Raw genomic sequence first — 18359 nt, 5'->3', positions numbered from 1 at the left:
CTTGAAAAAGTGAGGCACAAAACCATTTTGATCAGTAAGAGTTGCCTCTTTTTCTTCACACAGGAAACAGCTTAAGTAATTGCTAGAAGTGTGTGAAGGTGGTGCGCAACACACCACTTGCAGGGCTCCTCCCCAGGTCCCTGCTGCCAAGGCCACCCCTCTGCTAGGGAGGGTCCCTGAGGGCCCTGCTGGCGGGACCACTGAGTTGCTGTCCCCAGGCCAGACTGAGGCAGCCTGACCAACACAATGAGATCTCTATTCTCTAAGGATGGTAAAGTTGGAGAAAGGCTACTTTGACTCCCCTCCAAAATGAACTCCCTGCCACAAGACATGGAGAACGCTCTCACAGGGAGCTGGAGCTCTCAGGCTTCTATATCTCATGTCAGGAGGACTTTCTGTTTGTCACATTTGACCTCTTATTTGTAACATTACTGTGGATAGTAGAGTTAAATGTGAATGGAGGCATTGAGAATACGTTAGAGGAGGAGGTGGTGCAGTATGACTTCTTCATATACACATACATGTGACTACATATATAGGCAGTTTTTTTATTCAAAGTATTAATACTTGCCTATGCTCTGTACAAACTGTGCCGTTGGTGGGCAACAGGGTTGACGACAGCAGTAACCAGTGCCTTTCTACTGGCAGAAGTGATTCTCTCAAGGGACTTTTGGTTATCATTTCATTCATTCTTGCCTGCATCCAGATGTGGTTCCTGGATTTTAAAGTATTACCTCAAGATGCAGAAGAAGAAGACAGACTCACAGTAGTTCAGGATGCTCCAGAGAAGGCGGCACTTATATCTGGAGGTCTTACTGATGGTCAGTTTTATTCTCCTTCTGAATCAGAAGCAGGATCTGAAGGAGCTGAAGAAAAGCAGAATGAAAAACCACTTTTAGAACTATGAGTACTGCTTTCATTAAAGTCTTGGAAAATGAAACTAACAACAAAGGACTGAAATAGGGAGCATTCCTTTGAGTGGATTCAAGTAAAATTCAAACACTGCATGTGTGGATATGTAGCCAGGTTCTGTTTATATAAGTTTATCAGTCACATTTTATGTCTAAAATTTCTTAACTTTTCTGTATGGGCATACATTTGTGAAGTACAAAAAATATCTAAGAGCCCCAAATTTCTAAATAAGAATGAATTCATTTTTGTTTACTTAGCCAGAATGTCTCTGTGTCAGATGGTGAATTACAAACCACTTACACGTGTTGGTGAAGGTAGTAGTCCTATGAGATGTGGTATTGTTATTGTCTCCATTTACACTTGAGGCAGGTGAGACTTAGGGTGGGTGACTAATTTGTTCAAGGTTGCGCAGCTGGTGAATTGCAGAGCCAGGAGTCAGCCCTGCCCATTTGCTAGAAGTGTTTTCTCTGACCGTGCACCAAAATTAAGAATGTCTCTTAAATTTTTGGAACTTCTGAGATGAAAGATATGATCCAGTCGTAGCAGTAGTTCTTGATGTGCCTCAAGATTGTTAAATCCCTTCAAAATCATTAAAGGAAAACATGTCAACCTCAGATATACAAGAAAATAAAGTAAATTGTTTTAGCAGCAACTCTGCTTTATTATTTAAACATAAAAAGGAAAAGAAAGATTTTAAAAGTTCTCATCACAAGAAAAAAACAGTTTTGTAACTATGAATGATGATGGATGTTAACTAGACTTGCAATGGCGATCATTTTGTAATATATACTAATATTGAATCATTATGTTGTAAACCTGAAACTAATGTTGTGTCAATTGTACCTCAATAAAAATAATAAAATTTCAAAAAAGAAGGGGAAAATATTAGATTTGGTGTTGTTGGAAAGCCAGCATAGAGGCAGACACATGGTCAGAGGCCGCCAGAGTCCTGGTGAATGGGGGCCCTGTACCTGCATCAGCAGCACCCTACACTCTTCGACCCCTTCTTTCCACAACAGTGCTTGAAACAAAGTAAAAATGTGGACATGTGAAGAGTTGACCCTTTTCTAAAATGCTGTAAAATAAATTCTTGTGTGGCCACACCTATTGTCCTTTAAGTGTCTGTAACAGCCCATTAGAAAAGTACACAGACTTTTCTAATAAAACAAAGTGTAGCATTTAGTGTTTTAACACAACATTTCAAATATTTTTGTGTTCTCTCTTTTTCTAAGTGTGAAAAACCCTTATTGAAAATTACTGGAGGGCAAAAAGGAATGGAGATGGGGTGTCCCTATGGAAAGTTGAAATGTTAACATCCACTGCTAACTTGATTAAATGAGTAATAAAGAATTTGTTTATTGTAATACCTCAGCAACACTGTATCATATTCGCATACATTTAATAACCTACCTGTGGCTGGTAAGATAATGTAATGATCCATCCCATATTCAGTGACTGAGTCTGTTCTGTTAATGAATAGTTTCAGAAAGGTCTTGTGCTGTATTCCTAATCAAAAGATTTCTTACTATACTGGGATAACACTTTTTTAGTAAGCAAAATATAATTTAAATTCATAGAATGTGATTGTTTTGTTTCATGTCTCACATTTCTTTTGTGTTCTTTTTAAACATCCTACATTTTCTTCATGTTTTTTAACTCACACATGTGCTATTTGTACAATTTTTAAAAAGTAATAAAATCCAACATACCAAAAAAAGTGAGTGTCACAGTCATTGGATCTTAGGAACTTGCCAATGGAAGTTCTCCAGGTTTCCTGGAGAACTGAGAGAGTGTTAATTTGATTAAGGCTAAGTGATGGCAACTGAAGTAAAAGTTATAAATAAATACTTTGTTTTAAAAATAGAAGAATAAGAAGTGGAGCAGCTAATATGTTGATATATACACCAACTATTCAGAACTGAAAAAGGAGCTCACTTATGTTTAGATCATAGAGCCCATAGCTGGTCTACACTATTCCTCAGTTGCCATGGTTTGTCCCGAGAGCAGGGTCTTTGCCTTGACAAAGCCTGTATCAATAGTTGCTGAAACAGCATGTACTGTTTGAGAAAAATTCTGAGTTAAGCATTTTCAGTTCAGAATTTTATTTCTCCTTGAATTTTCAACAAACCACATGGAAAACCTTTGTTCCAGAATTCCTGGTATGATGCATACTGTGTCTAAAGAGATGCCCAGGAAACCAGCTGAGTGCTTCCGGTAGGACCCACATAATGCTAGCATCCTGGAAGATCTCTATTTGCCCAGATATTCTATTTTTATTAATTAATCAAAGGGAAATAATGTTTGGGATCAAGTCAAACCAACCATAGAGACAAGAGAGCAAGTATAAATAAGAATGCTTTTTTATTAATTTATAACAATTGGTAGATCTGGTTTGGGAACTGGGGTTGGGCACCTGTACAGCCACATTCCTGATTAGGCAGATCAAATTAATAAGTTAAGCCCTGGCTGGTGTGCTTCAATGAATTGAACACCAGCCTGTGAACCAAAAAGTCGCTGGTTTGATTCCCTGTCAGGGCACACACCTGGGTTGCTGGACAGGTTCCCGGTTGTGGGGCATGCAAGAGGCAACTGACTGATATTCTCTTGCACATTGGTGCTTCTCTCCTTATCTTCCTCCTTTCTCCTCTCTCTGAAAAGAAAGAAAATCTTAAAAAAAAGACTAAAAACATTAATAAATTATTATCTTGTCTAGTTAGTACAGAACCAGAAAGAACTGTAAAATCCGAAAGGACATAAGTAAATGCTGCAATACTCCAGTGCCCTTTTCTTTTTATGCACTGTCCCTGGGTGACCTCATCTTGTTCCATGGCCTTCTTTAAATAACATCATATACCAGCTAGCATAGCATAGTGGTAATGAGCTTGGGCTCTGAAGTCAGACTGCCAGGGATTTTCTTCTGGCTTTACCTCCAGTAGCTGAGTGACCCTTGGAGAAATTTTCTCTATTTCTTCATCTTTAAAATGAAGATAACAGTGCCAACCCTATTTGGATGTTCAGAGTATAACTAAAAGGAAATATTACTAATCTGCTTGGATAGTGCCTGGCACATGATAAACACCCAATAAATGTTAGTTATATGGCAAGTACTGTAAAATCTCTATTTCTTGTCTTGACTTCTTCCCAGAACTCTAGATTCATAAATCTAAGTGTCTGGTTACTATCTTCACAAAGACTTCTAAGAGACGTTTCGAATGTAATGTGGCCAAACAGAACTGATTCCCTGTTCAAATCTCCTTCTTCCCTGGTGATCATGTTTCATTAAATAGCATCACCATCCACCTATTTGCTAAAAAACATAAGTGTTATCTCAATTCCTTTCTTTTTTCTAACCCCTACGTTCAGGCCTTTTATCTGTTTCTGGGACATGCCATGCTCATTTTCAATGAAGGGTCTTTGCATTAGGTGTTCTTTGCCTGGAATGCTTATCACTTGACCTTCAGTTACCAGGGTTTTGTCATTCAAATATTAGCTTAATGTTGCCTCATAGACATTTTATAGAAACTAATATAACGTAGTTCAACCCAGAATAGCCTTGGAAGATAAAGATATTGTTTCTCTCTGGAGCAGAAGGCAATGGCTTAACCAATCTCTTGAATGTGTTTATGTGCCAGTAAATAAGGCTTTGCACTTGTTTTCAGTTCCATGTGACTGGTGGAAGTCGAGGCTAAAGTAAATAAACTTTTGGTTTTGGTCTACCCAAAGCTCTATTTCCTCAATACTGACATTATCTATTTTAGCTTTGGGGTTATGTTGACTAAGTGACTGCTACTTTATTGCCTTATGGCTGGTGCAGTGAGGCTTGTTTTTGCATTGGCACAGTAACATACCTTCCTCCTCCCACTCAGGAAAATGAACAACAACCAAATACTATTTGGGCAGCTTGCTTCAATTAACAGGTAGAATAGTGGGGACCCTCACTCCCCAGCTTTTGTCTATCACTTTGATGAGAGCATTTACTACTGGATCCCAAGGAGTCTCTTACATCCTCCAATCCAGCCCACAAAAGGCCCTTGTCCTTTCCTCTTCCACAGGCCATATCTCTGTCAGCATTCATCCTCATTGCCAAAACTGTCAACATCTTTGAAGAATCTGTGATTTTTGTCCCACTTACAAGCTGAGAAGTTTGCCTGTCACTGTTTCATGGATGCTGACAGAAGACACAAGACTCCTGGTTCAGAGAAAAAGTGACTGACTTCAGAGTGACTGACTTTGTCACTCATGGCCCAGCAGGTAGGTAACGAGAACTTCATGGTTGCTTTGGTTTTCTTTGCCTCCAAGTCCTATCGAATGATGCAGGGAAGCCCAAGTGGATGCTCCACATATAGTAGGTTTGTGTCATAGCTGAGGAACCCTGAGCTTAGGGAACTCCAGTATTTTAAAGGACATTCACAGGGGACGCAAATGCCTCTACACTCTGACAGTTTCACAATATACTTTCCTAGACTTCATTTTTACTCATCTTTAAATTGTTTTTCTTTTAAGTGTTTGATCAGGTGGCCAACCTGTTAGATGCTGCTTTATTCATGTAGTCACATACTTCATGCCACCTCCTTCCAAACAAAGTGGATACCAAATATGGTGCTTAAAGTTTGACCCACTAGAGAGGTTTTCTGACTTTGAAGCCACCACTGAGTGGGGTTGTAGTGGAGAAGGGATTCTCTTCTGTTTGGAGCTAGCATAGTGTACAGATCCAGGCCAATACATTCTCATCCTCTAGTGATTGTTCATAGGGAGCTTACGATGAGGCTGTAGATGTAGGGTGAGGAAGGAGATGGAAAAGCATTTGGAGCAGGTACTATGCCACCTGCTTATGCAGCTTACTTGTATATTCCACACTTGCTTAGGCCCAGACTTGTGTATTTCACTTCTGCTTTATAATGAACTGATGTGAAGCACATTTAATTTTATATTTTGTGGTTCAGATAAACACACAGTTTTTGATGTGCACTTTCAGTTGCATGATATTTTGGCATCCTGTAGCAGACATTCAGTGTGTACCAGCTCCCAGAAGCAAGCCAGAAACTGCTTTTCAAACTGAGAAAGGCAGTCAGTTCAAGATGGCCACTGGCTTACAGCAAATCTCTAGGGGTCTCAAAGACTCCCAAGGAGTGGGGGAAATCTGTCTAAATTTGATTACAAATAAATGCAAGAGACTCTGGCCTAATTCTCTTTGTTTTGTAAAAATGTAAAAATGATGAAAAAATTTAGTTATAATTTTTAAAGCCTGGAATAAGTTCTTTTGTACTAAGCCTTTGAAAATTTTGTATTACTTGCTAAAATAAAAACAAAACTAAATTTAAATTTAATTTTAATTGTATTTCTAACCAAACGAACCTTGTAATAAATAAAATTATTTTGTGAATTTGGTGTTAAATTATGGCTACCTCTTTTTCTTATGTTTGCCACAGCATGAAAAAATGCAAACATGGCACATTAGCTAATTCAAAACGTTTTTTTTCATTTTAACAAAAAACTAGATTATATGGAACTATCTAAATGTCTTAGAGTTGTCCTGTAGGTCAAATATCTACTCTATTATTTAAAAGTATGTAAATCTGTCTTGGCTGGTGTGGTTCAGTGGATTGAGTACCAGCCTATGAACCAAAGATTTGCTGGTTCAATTCCCAGTCAGGGCACATGCCTGGGTTGCAGACCATGTCCCCAGTGGGGGTGCACAAGAGGCAACCACACATTGATGTTTCTCTCCCTCTCTTTTTCCCTCCTCTCTCTAAACATAAATAAATAAAATCTTTAAAAAAGTATATAAATCTAAACAGATACATGTAACCACATTGAGTCATAATTTTAATAAGTGGTATCTGTACAAATTGGTTCTTTTATAAAAACCTTAGGCAATATTGCACATTATGTGAACATGAAGAGTTAATTCATTTATACTACCTGTGTAAAGTTTTAAGGTGTTACTGTTTTTTTGTGTGTGTGGTAATTTCTCAATATTAAGTTATTGCATTGCATCTAATATTAATTGAATATATTTTCTAAGTTTCTTAATCACCTTTGGAGTAATATAATATTGAATTCATTAGTTAATATATCTTTGGCAACTTTTAAATAAATTAAAATGTGCGTTTTTAACTGCTATATTCTTGTCTACATATTAGCATATTTCTTTTGCATAATGTTCATATTAATATAATAAAATCAGTCAATGTATTTTCTTATGAAATACTTGATAAGATTTGTTTTATAAGTGAGAGTGTAAAAGGTTTAAATAAATATTATCATTTAAAACATTGTTTTGACAACCAAATAATATGAATATCATACTAAAGTTGTGATATACTTCTGGTTAAGATGGTGGCACAGGTAAACAAGGTACTAACCTCCTCCTACAACCATATCAAAATGACAACTAAACTACAGAACAGCTATCATTCAGAACTGCCAGAAATTGAGCTGAATGGAAGTCCTACAACTATGGAATTAAAGAAGAAACCACATCAGGACTGGTTTATGAGCAAGCCCTATACGTCTTCTCTTACTAAGTGGCCCCAGGCCCAGCAGAAGCAGCAGCCATCCTTGGTTTACCACTTGGCTTAGCCTGGGTACCTCTAAGCCCAGCACAAGTATCAGCCATCTGCAGATTGCTTTGTAGCTTATTCTAGGTGGCCCCGCACAGACACAGCTGGTGGCTGACCTTGGCCCCAGAGCCAGTGCACCTAGTGGACAGCTTCAGATCACATCAAAGCACCACCACCCAACCACCTCCACAAGTGACACACTCAAGGGATGGCCTCAGCAGGCACCAGAACCCTGTTGAAGGAAGTTCTGCTGTGTGGAGTGGGTCACTGTGCAGCTGATCCTCCAAGGTGGTTGGAAGCTGGTGGTCTGTGGTCACAGCCAGTTCTTGCAGCTGATCAGCCTGGGTAAATCCCTCCCATTGATGTACCAACAACAATCAAGGCTCAGCTACAAGAGGAGGGTAAACAACCCACATGGGGGCACACCTTGAATACCCAGCTTGGGCAATATTGGAGCCTATGCCACTGGACCCTGTAGAACATGTATTACATTAGGCCATTCTACTAAGCCTGGGAGACATAGAAGTTCTGCCTAATACACAGAAACAAACACAGGGAGGTTGCCAAAATGAAGAGACAAAGAAACATGGCCCAAGTGAAAGAACAGAACAAAACTACAGAAAAAGAACTAAACAAAATGAAGACAAGCAATCTACTAGATGCAGAGTTCAAAACACTGGTTATAAGGATACTCAATGAACTTAGTGAAGACCTCCACAGCATAAAAAAGAACCAGACAGAAATAAAGGATACACTAATTGAAACAAAGGATAATTTATGGGGAATCAACAGTAGAGTGGATGAAAATGATAATCAAATCAGCAATTTGAAATATAAGGAAGCAAAAAGCATCCAATCAGAAGAGCAAAAAGAATTTAAAAAAATGAGGATAGTGTAAGGTGCTTCTGGGCCAACTTCAAGTGTACCAACATTTGCATCATGGGGATGCTGGAAGGAGGGGGAGAGCAGGAAATTGAAAAACTATTTGAAAAAATAGTGATGGTAAACTTCCCTACTTTGGTGAATGAAATAGACATACAAGTTCAGGAAGTGCAGAGAGCCCCAAATACGATGAACCCAAAGAGGCCCAGATCAAAATACATCATAATTAAAATGTTAAAGATTAAAAACAAAGAGAGAATCTTAAAAGCAGGAAGAGAAACATAGTTAGTAACCTACAAGGGAGCCCCCACAAGATTGTGAGGTGATTTCTCAAAAGAAACTTTGCAGATCAAAGGGAGTGGCAAGAAATATTCAAAGTGATGAAAACCAAGGTTATTTTACTCAGCAAAACTATCATTTAGAATATAAGGACCAATAAAGAGCTTCTTAGACAAGATAAAGCTAAAGGATTTCATCACCACCAAACAAGTATGGTATGAAATGTTAAGGGGTCTCCTTTAAGAAGATGAAGATCAAAAATATGAACAATAAATGGCAATAACTACATATCTATTAACGATTGAACCTAAAAAACCAAAATAAACGAAGAAGCAGAACAGAAACAGAATCATAGATACAGGGAAAGTTTTGATTTCTAGATAGGAGGGGAGTGGGGGAATGGACAAGAAAAAGTGAAAGGATTAAGAAATTCAATTTGATGTTTTACAGAGTAGTCATTGGGATATAAAGGACAGCATAGGGAACATAGTCAATAAGTCTAATAACTATGTATGATGTAAGATGGATGCAAGATTTTTTAGCATGAGATCACTTATTAAGTTATGTCTAATCACTGGGGTGTACACTTGAAACTAATATAATAATGTATGTCAACAGTAATAGAAAATAAAAAATGACTTAAAAATTAAAATAGAATAAAAAACAATTGTGACAAATACAAGGTCTGTCTGGAAAAAGTCCAGCCACTGTTAATATAATGAGAATGGTTTACATGACATTGATGTAACCTGGCTGCCAAGGAGAGTAGACTGGAATGCACATGCGTTAACAATGATGACTTCAATGTACTAGTCAGTGGGGGGCAGTAGACACCATTGAGTGAGCACGTGTTCTGTGTGGCCATTGTATTCAAAATGCCTGTGTGAGTAGAGCAACGAATCTGCATCAAATTTTGTGTTAAGTTTAAACATTCCTTGGCAGAAACTATCTGGATGATTCAGAAGGCCGCAGCTATGGGCAACTGGTGATTAGCAGTTTCATCATGACAATATACCTGCTCATGAATCACGTCTCATACAGAGTTTTTTGGTGAAACATCAATTCACCCAGGTGGCTAAGCCCCCCCTACAGCCCAGATTTGGTGCCCCATGACTTCTGGCTTTTTCCAAAACTAAAATCACCTTTGAAAGGGAAGAGATTTCAGACTGTGGATGAGATTCAGGGAAATATGACGGGGCAGCTGATTACCTTTGGGAGAACTGTGTGAAGTCCCAAGGTGCCTACTTTGAAGGGGACTGAGGTATCACTGTCTTATGTACAATGTTTCTTGTATCTTCTTCAATAAATGTCTCTATTTTCCATATTACATGGCTGGATACCATCTGGACAGATATATAGTCTTTGCCCTAGTTGCTGGCACAGAGCTCCTGAAAACCTTGTAATTTCCTAAACAACAAGAGCACTAGTTGCATCTTTTGTTCTAATGTTGGTCTTTGACTGTGGTTTTTGACACAAAGTTCCTAAATCCCTTGGAACTTTCTGGGTGATAGGAATATCTTTTGTTCTAATGAAGCAATTCTTGGTGGGCTCTTGGATGAGGGCTTGTCACAAAATGACCAAGCCATGATTGGAAGCTTGACGTTTTCCAGAAAAAGCTGGAAATGGAGTTAATGATTGATCATAAAAATCCCAGTAGCATGAAGTTCAGAGAGCTTCTGGGTTGGTGAATATCTCCATATACTGGGAGGACAGAGCACCCCAACTCCATGGGGACAGAAACTCTTGTACTTGAGATTCTCCCAGACTTCACCCTGTGTTCTTCTGTTTGTTTATATGTATCCTTTCTGATATCCTTTGTTATATAATAAACTGGTAAACATAAGTATTTCCCTGAGTTCTGTGAGCCATTCTAGCAAATTATTGAATCCCATAAAGGATCAAGGAAACCCTAATTTATAGCCATTTGGTCAGAAGTACAGGTGACAACCTGGGACTTGTAATTGGTGTCTAAATCCCATTTTGTGGGACTGAGGCCTTAATCTGTGGGATCTGATGCTATTGCTGGGTAGGTAGTATCAAAACTGAATTGAATTGTAGGATACCCAGCTGGTGTCAAGAAGACTTGCTTGCTTTGTGGAAAACTCACACATCTGGTGTCAGAAGTGAAGTGTTGTGAATGTGGTAGTAGCATGAGAATGAAGAAGGAACACACAGAACTGTGTTTTTCCTTTGCAAAGGTACCTTGAAATTGAAAAAAAAGTAAGATTGACGTAGCAGAGAGAGATGAAAATTCATTTTCATTTCTGATTTTGTGGTCTATGCTTATGGTGAGATAATTAAGAATCTCTTTGTTTATTTCCATGTATTTTGTGTAGGTGGCAAACATTGCCTCACCAAGTGGTTACTCCTTTCTTTTCTTTTTTTTTTTTTAAATTAATTTATTTACTTTTTAAATACATTTGTCTCTGCCTTCCCCCCCCCTCTTTCCCTTGCCCCCTCCCACCTTCCCTCCCTCAGCTCTTCCCCTTTGGTTTTGTCCATGATTAACTTGTAGAGGTATTGTGGCTATGTTTTGGGTAGTTTATTAACTGTAAAAAGAGAAGTTTCTTGCTTCTGGACAAATGAACATTTCTCAAGTTCTTTCTTACTTTCTGTTTTGGTTGTTAAAAAAAAAAGCAGTTTGTTTGGTTAATAACAGAGCTAGGGCTGTGACCATTATCCACAGATGTTTTGTTCTTATCTTTATCAACTGACAATATTCCTCTGGAAATTCTATGAAATATTGCTCTTCTCCAAAATCTGATCCAGGATTCATAATTCTTGGAGGCTAATATGGTGTAATTTAATTTACTTTAATTTAACTAAATTTAATTTAAGTGCACCTAGCTCATCAACATAGAACTTAAAAAAAATCAAACTGGGAGAAGATGGCGGAGGAGTGATTGGGAGTCAGGCTGACCTCCTCCCAAGACCAAACTGGACTTGCAACTAAATAGTGGAGTAATCACCTGGAAAACAATGGAACTATAGTGGGAGAGGAGCCTTGGAGCCGTGGACAGTGGATTCGACTCTCACACATCCCAACGGGTGAGAAGTGTGGTGGAGGCTCGAGAGGGTGGGCTGGGTGCCCACGGGCAATAGCACCAGAGGGACATTGAAACGGCCAGTTAGCTTCCCCCGAGAAGAACGGGGCCTGAATCATAAACAGGGACCCCTAAACTACAGCAGCTAAAACCAAGAAAATACAGACAAAATGCAACCCCGAAAAGCTTAGGGGTGCTCTCTGCCAGAGACAGGTGGCTGGGGATGCAAAGAGACATTTAAAGGGCCAATGCAAAAATTGCAGTGGCAGCCACCCTCCTTGATCTCCGGTAGAGGTGGCAGCGGGGTGGGCTGGTGCCTGGGAAAAGACTGGTGAGGAAAACTTTGTGAAGAGAACTGACAGGGCGGCCGGTGGAGCCCGAGTGATAATGCACCTCCCACTCTGCAGCTACCATCTCGCTCAGGCATAAGGGAATCAATTAACCTGCCTTTTGTGCGCTCCGCACACAGCTTGTACGCGTGTGAACTGCAGGGCTGAGTGCAGACTGGCTGGGAGAGCCTTGAGGAGAGACTGGAGACAGAGGCATTGGGGAAAGAATGGGAGGAGGAACCGGGGAGTCCTGACTTCCTCCCCGTTCTGTAGTCTCCATTTTGGGCTGGAAAGGTGCGACCCCAAAGAGGCAGAAGTGGGGCGCACATGAACCACACTGCCTGCGATTGAAACGCAGTCCGCACAGGGGGTGGATCCTTGGCCGAAGGGGTCACAGGACTGCCCAGAGACCCCTGAGGAGAGACTAGAAATGGAGGCATTGGGGAAAGAACGGGAGGAGGAACGGGGAGTCCCAACTCCTTCTCCTTGTCGTAGTCTCCATTGCGCGGGAAGAGGTCACACCCCCAAAGAGCCAAAAGCCGAAAAGCACACATAGACACCCCCAAAACACCCAGTGCAGGCGCGCACACTTGCGCTGAATGACCGGCAAGGGTTGGGGAGTGTGTGTGTGACCCGCGTGAGCTGGCGAATGCTGGCACCGGCCGACAAGGCCTCCCACAGATTGGCACCGATACGGCCTGCGAGGGAGTGCACAGAGCAGCAAGGGCAGGTGTAAATTGACCCGCCTGCCTGCGATTGCGGAGCAGCCCACAAAATTAGTAGAGCTGCCCAGAGTCCCTGGAGGAGAGACCAGAGACAGGATTAATTGGAGAGTCCTGGAGCTGACTTCCTCCCATTTCCGTAGTCCCCATTTGGCGAGGGCAAGCAACGCACCCAAAGAGCCAAAAGCACGGAAAACACACAATAGAAGACCCTAAACTGACCAGTGCTGGGGAGCTCGCCAGCCAGGGGGGCCAGATGAGTACGAGAGGTCGCGAATAAGCCCCCTGGTCTGGGGCAAGGACATGCGAGCCCAGTCAGGCAGGGGAACCTGCCGCGCCGGGAGCGCACTCACGGAGCCATGAGAGTGCAGAGAGATCCCATAAAATAGCCGAGCCCTGACCAAAGGGGTCACAGAGCTGCCCCAAGCAGGAGTCAGACACAGACAGTAGACTCCTGGAAGGCTCAAACAAACAACCCAAGGTCATAGAGGGTCAACAACTGACATCATCAGAGGCAGGCCCAGAAAGAAAAGTAAGGGACAAAAATACTTAACACACTCTCACAAAAAAGGAAAGAAAAAGAAGTTCCCCCCAAATGATTGGAAAAGGGGACTCCCCACAGAGAGAGCTAAATGAAATAGAGGCAAGGGAACTATCAGATACTGAATTCAAAACAATGGTTCTAAGGAAGCTCCATGAGCTCAGCCAGCTCAAAGATAACTATGAGAAACTGCAGAGAAACTATTGAGATCTTACAACAAACCCTATCAAGGGCATAAAAACTATCAAGAAGACACAAGAGGATATGAAGAATACCATTTCTGAATTGAAGAACACAGTAGAAGGAATCCAAAGCAGGCTGGATGAAGCCGAGGATAAAATCAGTGAGATGGAGGATAAGGTACAAAAAAAGCTCCCAGAAAGAAAAAGAAATGGGAAAATGACTCAAAAAGAATGAAGAGGCATTTAGGGAAATGCAGGGCAACCTGAAATGCAACAATATCCATATAATAGGGATACCAGAAGGGGAAGAAGAGGAGCAAGGGATATAGAACATCCTCGAAACAGTAAGGATGGAAAATTTCCCTAATTTGAGGAGAGAAAAGGTCGCTTGGATCCAGGAGACACAGAGGGCCCCGCTCAGGAGGGACTCAAGGAGGTCCACTCCAAGACACGTCATCATTAAAATGACAACTTTCAAAGACAAAGAGAGAATCCTCAAGGCAGCAAGGGAGAAGGAGAAAGTAACATACAAGGGGGCCCTGATACACCTAGGAGCTGACTTCTCAACAGAAACACTACAAGCCAGAAGGGAATGGCAACAAATATTCCAAGCCATGAAAGCAAGGGCCTACAGCCAAGGCTGCTCTACCCAGCTAGGCTCTCCATTAAAATAGAAGTGGAAATAAGGAGTTTCCCAGACAAGAGAAGACTAAAAGAATACATCTCTACCAAACCAGCACTCCAAGATATGCTAAAGGGACTGGTTTAAGAAGATGAAATAAAAGAGTGAGAAAGAGAAAAACACAGGTGCAAAGAGAAGAAATGAATAGGTTTCTATCAGTCATAACTCTCAATGGAAATGGACTAAATGCCCCGATCAAGAGACACAGGGTAGCTGAATGGATAAGAAAACATGACCCACACATATGCTGCCTACAAGAGACCCACCTCAGAGCAAGAGACCTACACAGATTGAAAGTAAAGGGTTGGAAAAAAAATATTCCAAGCAAATGGGCAAGAGAAAAAGACCAGGGATGCCATACTTGTATCAGACAAAGTAGATTTGAAAACAAAGGCCACAAAGAGAGACCCAGAGGGGCACTTTATAATACTTAAAGGAAGAATCTATCAAGAAGACATCAACATTGTAAACTTATATGCTCCCAATATAGGAGCCCCCAAGATTATAATGAAATTGTTGGACGACTTCAAAAAAGATATAGACAGCAACACACTGATAGCAGGGGATTTCAACACCCCACTGTCAAAAATGGACAGATCTTCCAAACAAAACATTAATAAACATATTGTGGCGCTGAATGACACACTGAATCAAAGAGACTGAACTGACATATATAGAACCTTACATCCCAAAGAAGAGAAATACACATTCTTTTCAAATGCTCATGGCAGTTTTTCAAAGATAGACCACATGATAGGACACAAAGCAAGCCTCAGCAAATTCAGGAAAATTGAAATAATACCAAACTGTTTCTCAGACCACAAGGGATTGACTCTGGAAATCAACCTCAAAGAGAAACTTCAAAAACTTGCAAACTCATGGAGACTGAACAGTAGACTATTAAACAATGAATGGGTCAATAATGAGATAGGAGAAGAAATCAAAAAATTTCTGGAAACCAATGAAAATGAACAGACAACAGTCCAAAACCTATGGGACACAGCAAAGGCGGTCCTGAGAGGGAAGTTCATAGCAATACAGGCTTACCTGAAAAAGATAGAAACATTTCAAATAAAAGACCTGACACTACAACTTCAAGAACTGGAGAAACAACAACAAATAAATCTCAGAGCAAGTAGAAGGAAGGAAATAGTCAAGATTAGAGCAGAACTGAATGACATAGAAATGAAAAGAACAATTCAGAGGATCAACCAATCCAGAAGCTGGTTCTTTGAAAAGATAAATAAAATTGACAAGCCTTTAAGCAGACTCATCAAGAAACAAAGGGAGAGGACCCAAATTAATAATGTCAGAAATGAAAGAGGAGAAATAACAACTGATACCACAGAAATACAAATGATCGTCAGACTACTATGAACAATTATATGCCAAGAAATTTGAAAACCTTGGTGAAATGGACAAATTTTTAGAAAAGTATAATCTTCCAACACTGAAGGAAAAAGAAACAGAAAGCTTGAACAGACGGATAACAGGTGGGGAAATTGAAGCAGTAATCAAGGAACTTCCAGCACACAAAAGCCCAGGGCTGGACGGTTTCACAGGAGAATTTTACAAAACATTTAAGGAAGAGCTAACCCCTGTCCTTCTCAGACTATTCCAAAAAATCCAAGAGGAGGGAAGACTTCCAGACTCTCTTTATGAAGCCAGCATTACCCTAATCCCAACACCAGATAAAGACCCTACAAAGAAAGAAAACTACAGGCCAATTTTGCTGATGAACAGAGATGCTAAAATCCTCAACAAAATATTGGCAAACCACATCTATCAATATATTAAAAAGATTATCCACCATGATCAAGTGGGATTCATACCAGGGATGCAGGGATGGTCCCATATATGCAAATCAATAAATGTAATACATCACATAAATCAAAGACAAAAACCACATGATCATCTCGATAGATGCAGAAAAAGCATTCAATAAGGTACAACACCCATTTATGATCAAAACACTCAGCAAAATGGGAATAAATGGGGCATTCCTGAATGTAATAAAGGCCATATATGAAAAATCTACAGTCAACATTGTAATCAACGGGCAAAAACTGAAAGCTTTCCCAGTAAGATCAGGAACACGACAAGGATGGCCGCTTTCTCCACTTCCTTTCAACATCGTATTGGAAGTCCTATCCACAGCGGTCACACAAGAAAAAGAAATAAAAGGCTTCCTAATAGGAAAAGAGGAAGTAAAACTATTATAGTTTGCAGATGACATGATAGTGTACATAGAGAACCCTGTAGACTTTACCAAAAAACTCCTCTACCTAATAAGTGAGTTTGTCAAAACAGCAGGATACAAAGTCAGTATTCAGAAATCAAAGGCATTTTTGTACACAGCAATGAAAAAGAAGAACAATAAATCAGGAAAAAATACCATTCGATACAGCAACAGGAAAAATAAAGTACCTAGGAATAAATTTAACCAAGGAGGTAATAGACCTGTACACAGAAAACCATACAACATTGAAGAAAGAAATTAAGGAAGACAAAAATAATTGAAAGCACATACCATGCTCATGGATTGGAATAATTAACATTATCAAAATGTCCATACTACCAAAGCAATTTATAGATTCAACGCAATCCGTATTAAGATGCCAATGACATATTTCACAGAAATAGAACAGACATTTCAAAAATTTATATGGAACCATAAACAACCCCAAATAGCCACAGCAATTTTGAGGAAGAAAAACAAAGTAGGAGGCATCACAATACTGGACAGCAAACTCTACTACAAAACCACTATACTCAAAACAATCTGGTATTGGCACAAGAACAGACCCATAGACCAGTGGAACAGAATAGAAAGCTCAGAAATAAGCCCAGGTCTGTGAGGGCAACTAAAATTTGACAAAGTGGGTAGAACCATAAAGTGGAGCAATAATAGCCTCTTCAACAAATGCTGTTGGGAGAGCTGGACGGCTACATGCAAAAAATTGAAATTGGATCATCAGCTGACACCATACACAAAAATAAACTCAAGATGGATAAAAGACTTAAATATAAGTCGCAACACCATCAAAGTCCTAGAGGAGAACATTGGCAGGAAACTCTCAGGTATCCCATGCAGACATTTTTTCACTGATATGTCTCCTAAAGCAAGGGACATCAAGGAAATAATTAACAAGTGGGACCTCATCAAAATAAGAAGCTTCTGCACGGCGAAAGAAAACATCACCAAAATGAAAAGGGAGCCAACCGTATGGGAAAATATATTCGCTAATGATACATCAGATAGAGGTTTGATCTCCAAGATATATAAAGAACTCACTCGACTCCACGCCGGAAGACAAATGATCCAATCAAAAAATGGGCAAAGGACCTGGGCAGACCCTTTTCCAAGGAGGAGATACAGAGGGCCCAGAGGCATTTGAAAGGATGCTCAACATCACTAGCCATCAGAGAAATGCAGATCAAAACCACCATGAGGTACCACCTCACACCGGTCAGAATGGCCATCATAAACAGATCAACAAACAACAGGTGCTGGCGAGGCTGTGGAGAAAAGGGAACACTAGGACAGTGTTGGTGGGAATGCAGACTGGTGCAGCCATTGTGGAAAGCAGTGTGGAACTTCCTCAAAAAGCTGAAAATAGAACTGCCTTTTGATCCAGTGATTCCCCTGCTGGAACTATACCCTAAGAATCCCAGAACACCAGTTCAAAAGAACCTATGCACCCCAATGTTCATAGCAGCACAGTTTACAATAGCCAAGTGTTGGAAGCAACCTAAATGCCCATCAGTAGATGATTCGATCAAAAAAGTTGGTACATTTACACAATGGAATACTATTCAGCAGAAAGAAAAAAAGAACTACTAAACTTTGTGACAGCATGGATGGAACTCGAGAGCATTATGGTAAGTGAAATAAGCCAGGGGGCGAAAGACAAATACCATATGATCTCACCAATAAGCAGAACCTAACCAATAAAACAAAGATTCAAGGAAAATAAGACCAGCAACACTGAAAGGAAAAGAAATCAACAGAGACAAGAGGGAAGGAGGGAGGCATGTACAGGGGAAAAGGAAGGGAAGGGGAAAGTCAAGGAACATATAGCTTGACTCATGGGCAAACCAAAGTGAGGAATGATTGAGGGGGGGGGGAGTGGCAGGGGAAAGTGGTGGGGGGAAGGCAGAGACAAATGTATTTTGAAAAATAAAAAAAATTGTGTTTTTCACAGAGATATAGTCCACTGTAA

At 40.2% G+C, this 18359-nt stretch overlaps 1 pseudogene; it reads left to right on the top strand.

Annotated features, from left to right (window-relative positions):
- The first annotated feature begins 309 nt into the window (after positions 1-309).
- Positions 310-907, top strand: LOC129062266 (STARD3 N-terminal-like protein; annotated as a pseudogene).
- Positions 908-18359: the final 17452 nt, after the last annotated feature.

Source organism: Pteronotus mesoamericanus, unplaced genomic scaffold, assembly GCF_021234165.1.
Source record: "Pteronotus mesoamericanus isolate MK-2021 breed Mesoamerican mustached bat unplaced genomic scaffold, CSHL_Meso_final scaffold_705, whole genome shotgun sequence".
Taxonomy (NCBI): Eukaryota; Metazoa; Chordata; class Mammalia; order Chiroptera; family Mormoopidae; genus Pteronotus; species Pteronotus mesoamericanus.
The sequence above is the reverse complement of the archived record's forward strand: the minus strand, read 5'-3'. Positions and strand labels throughout refer to the sequence as shown.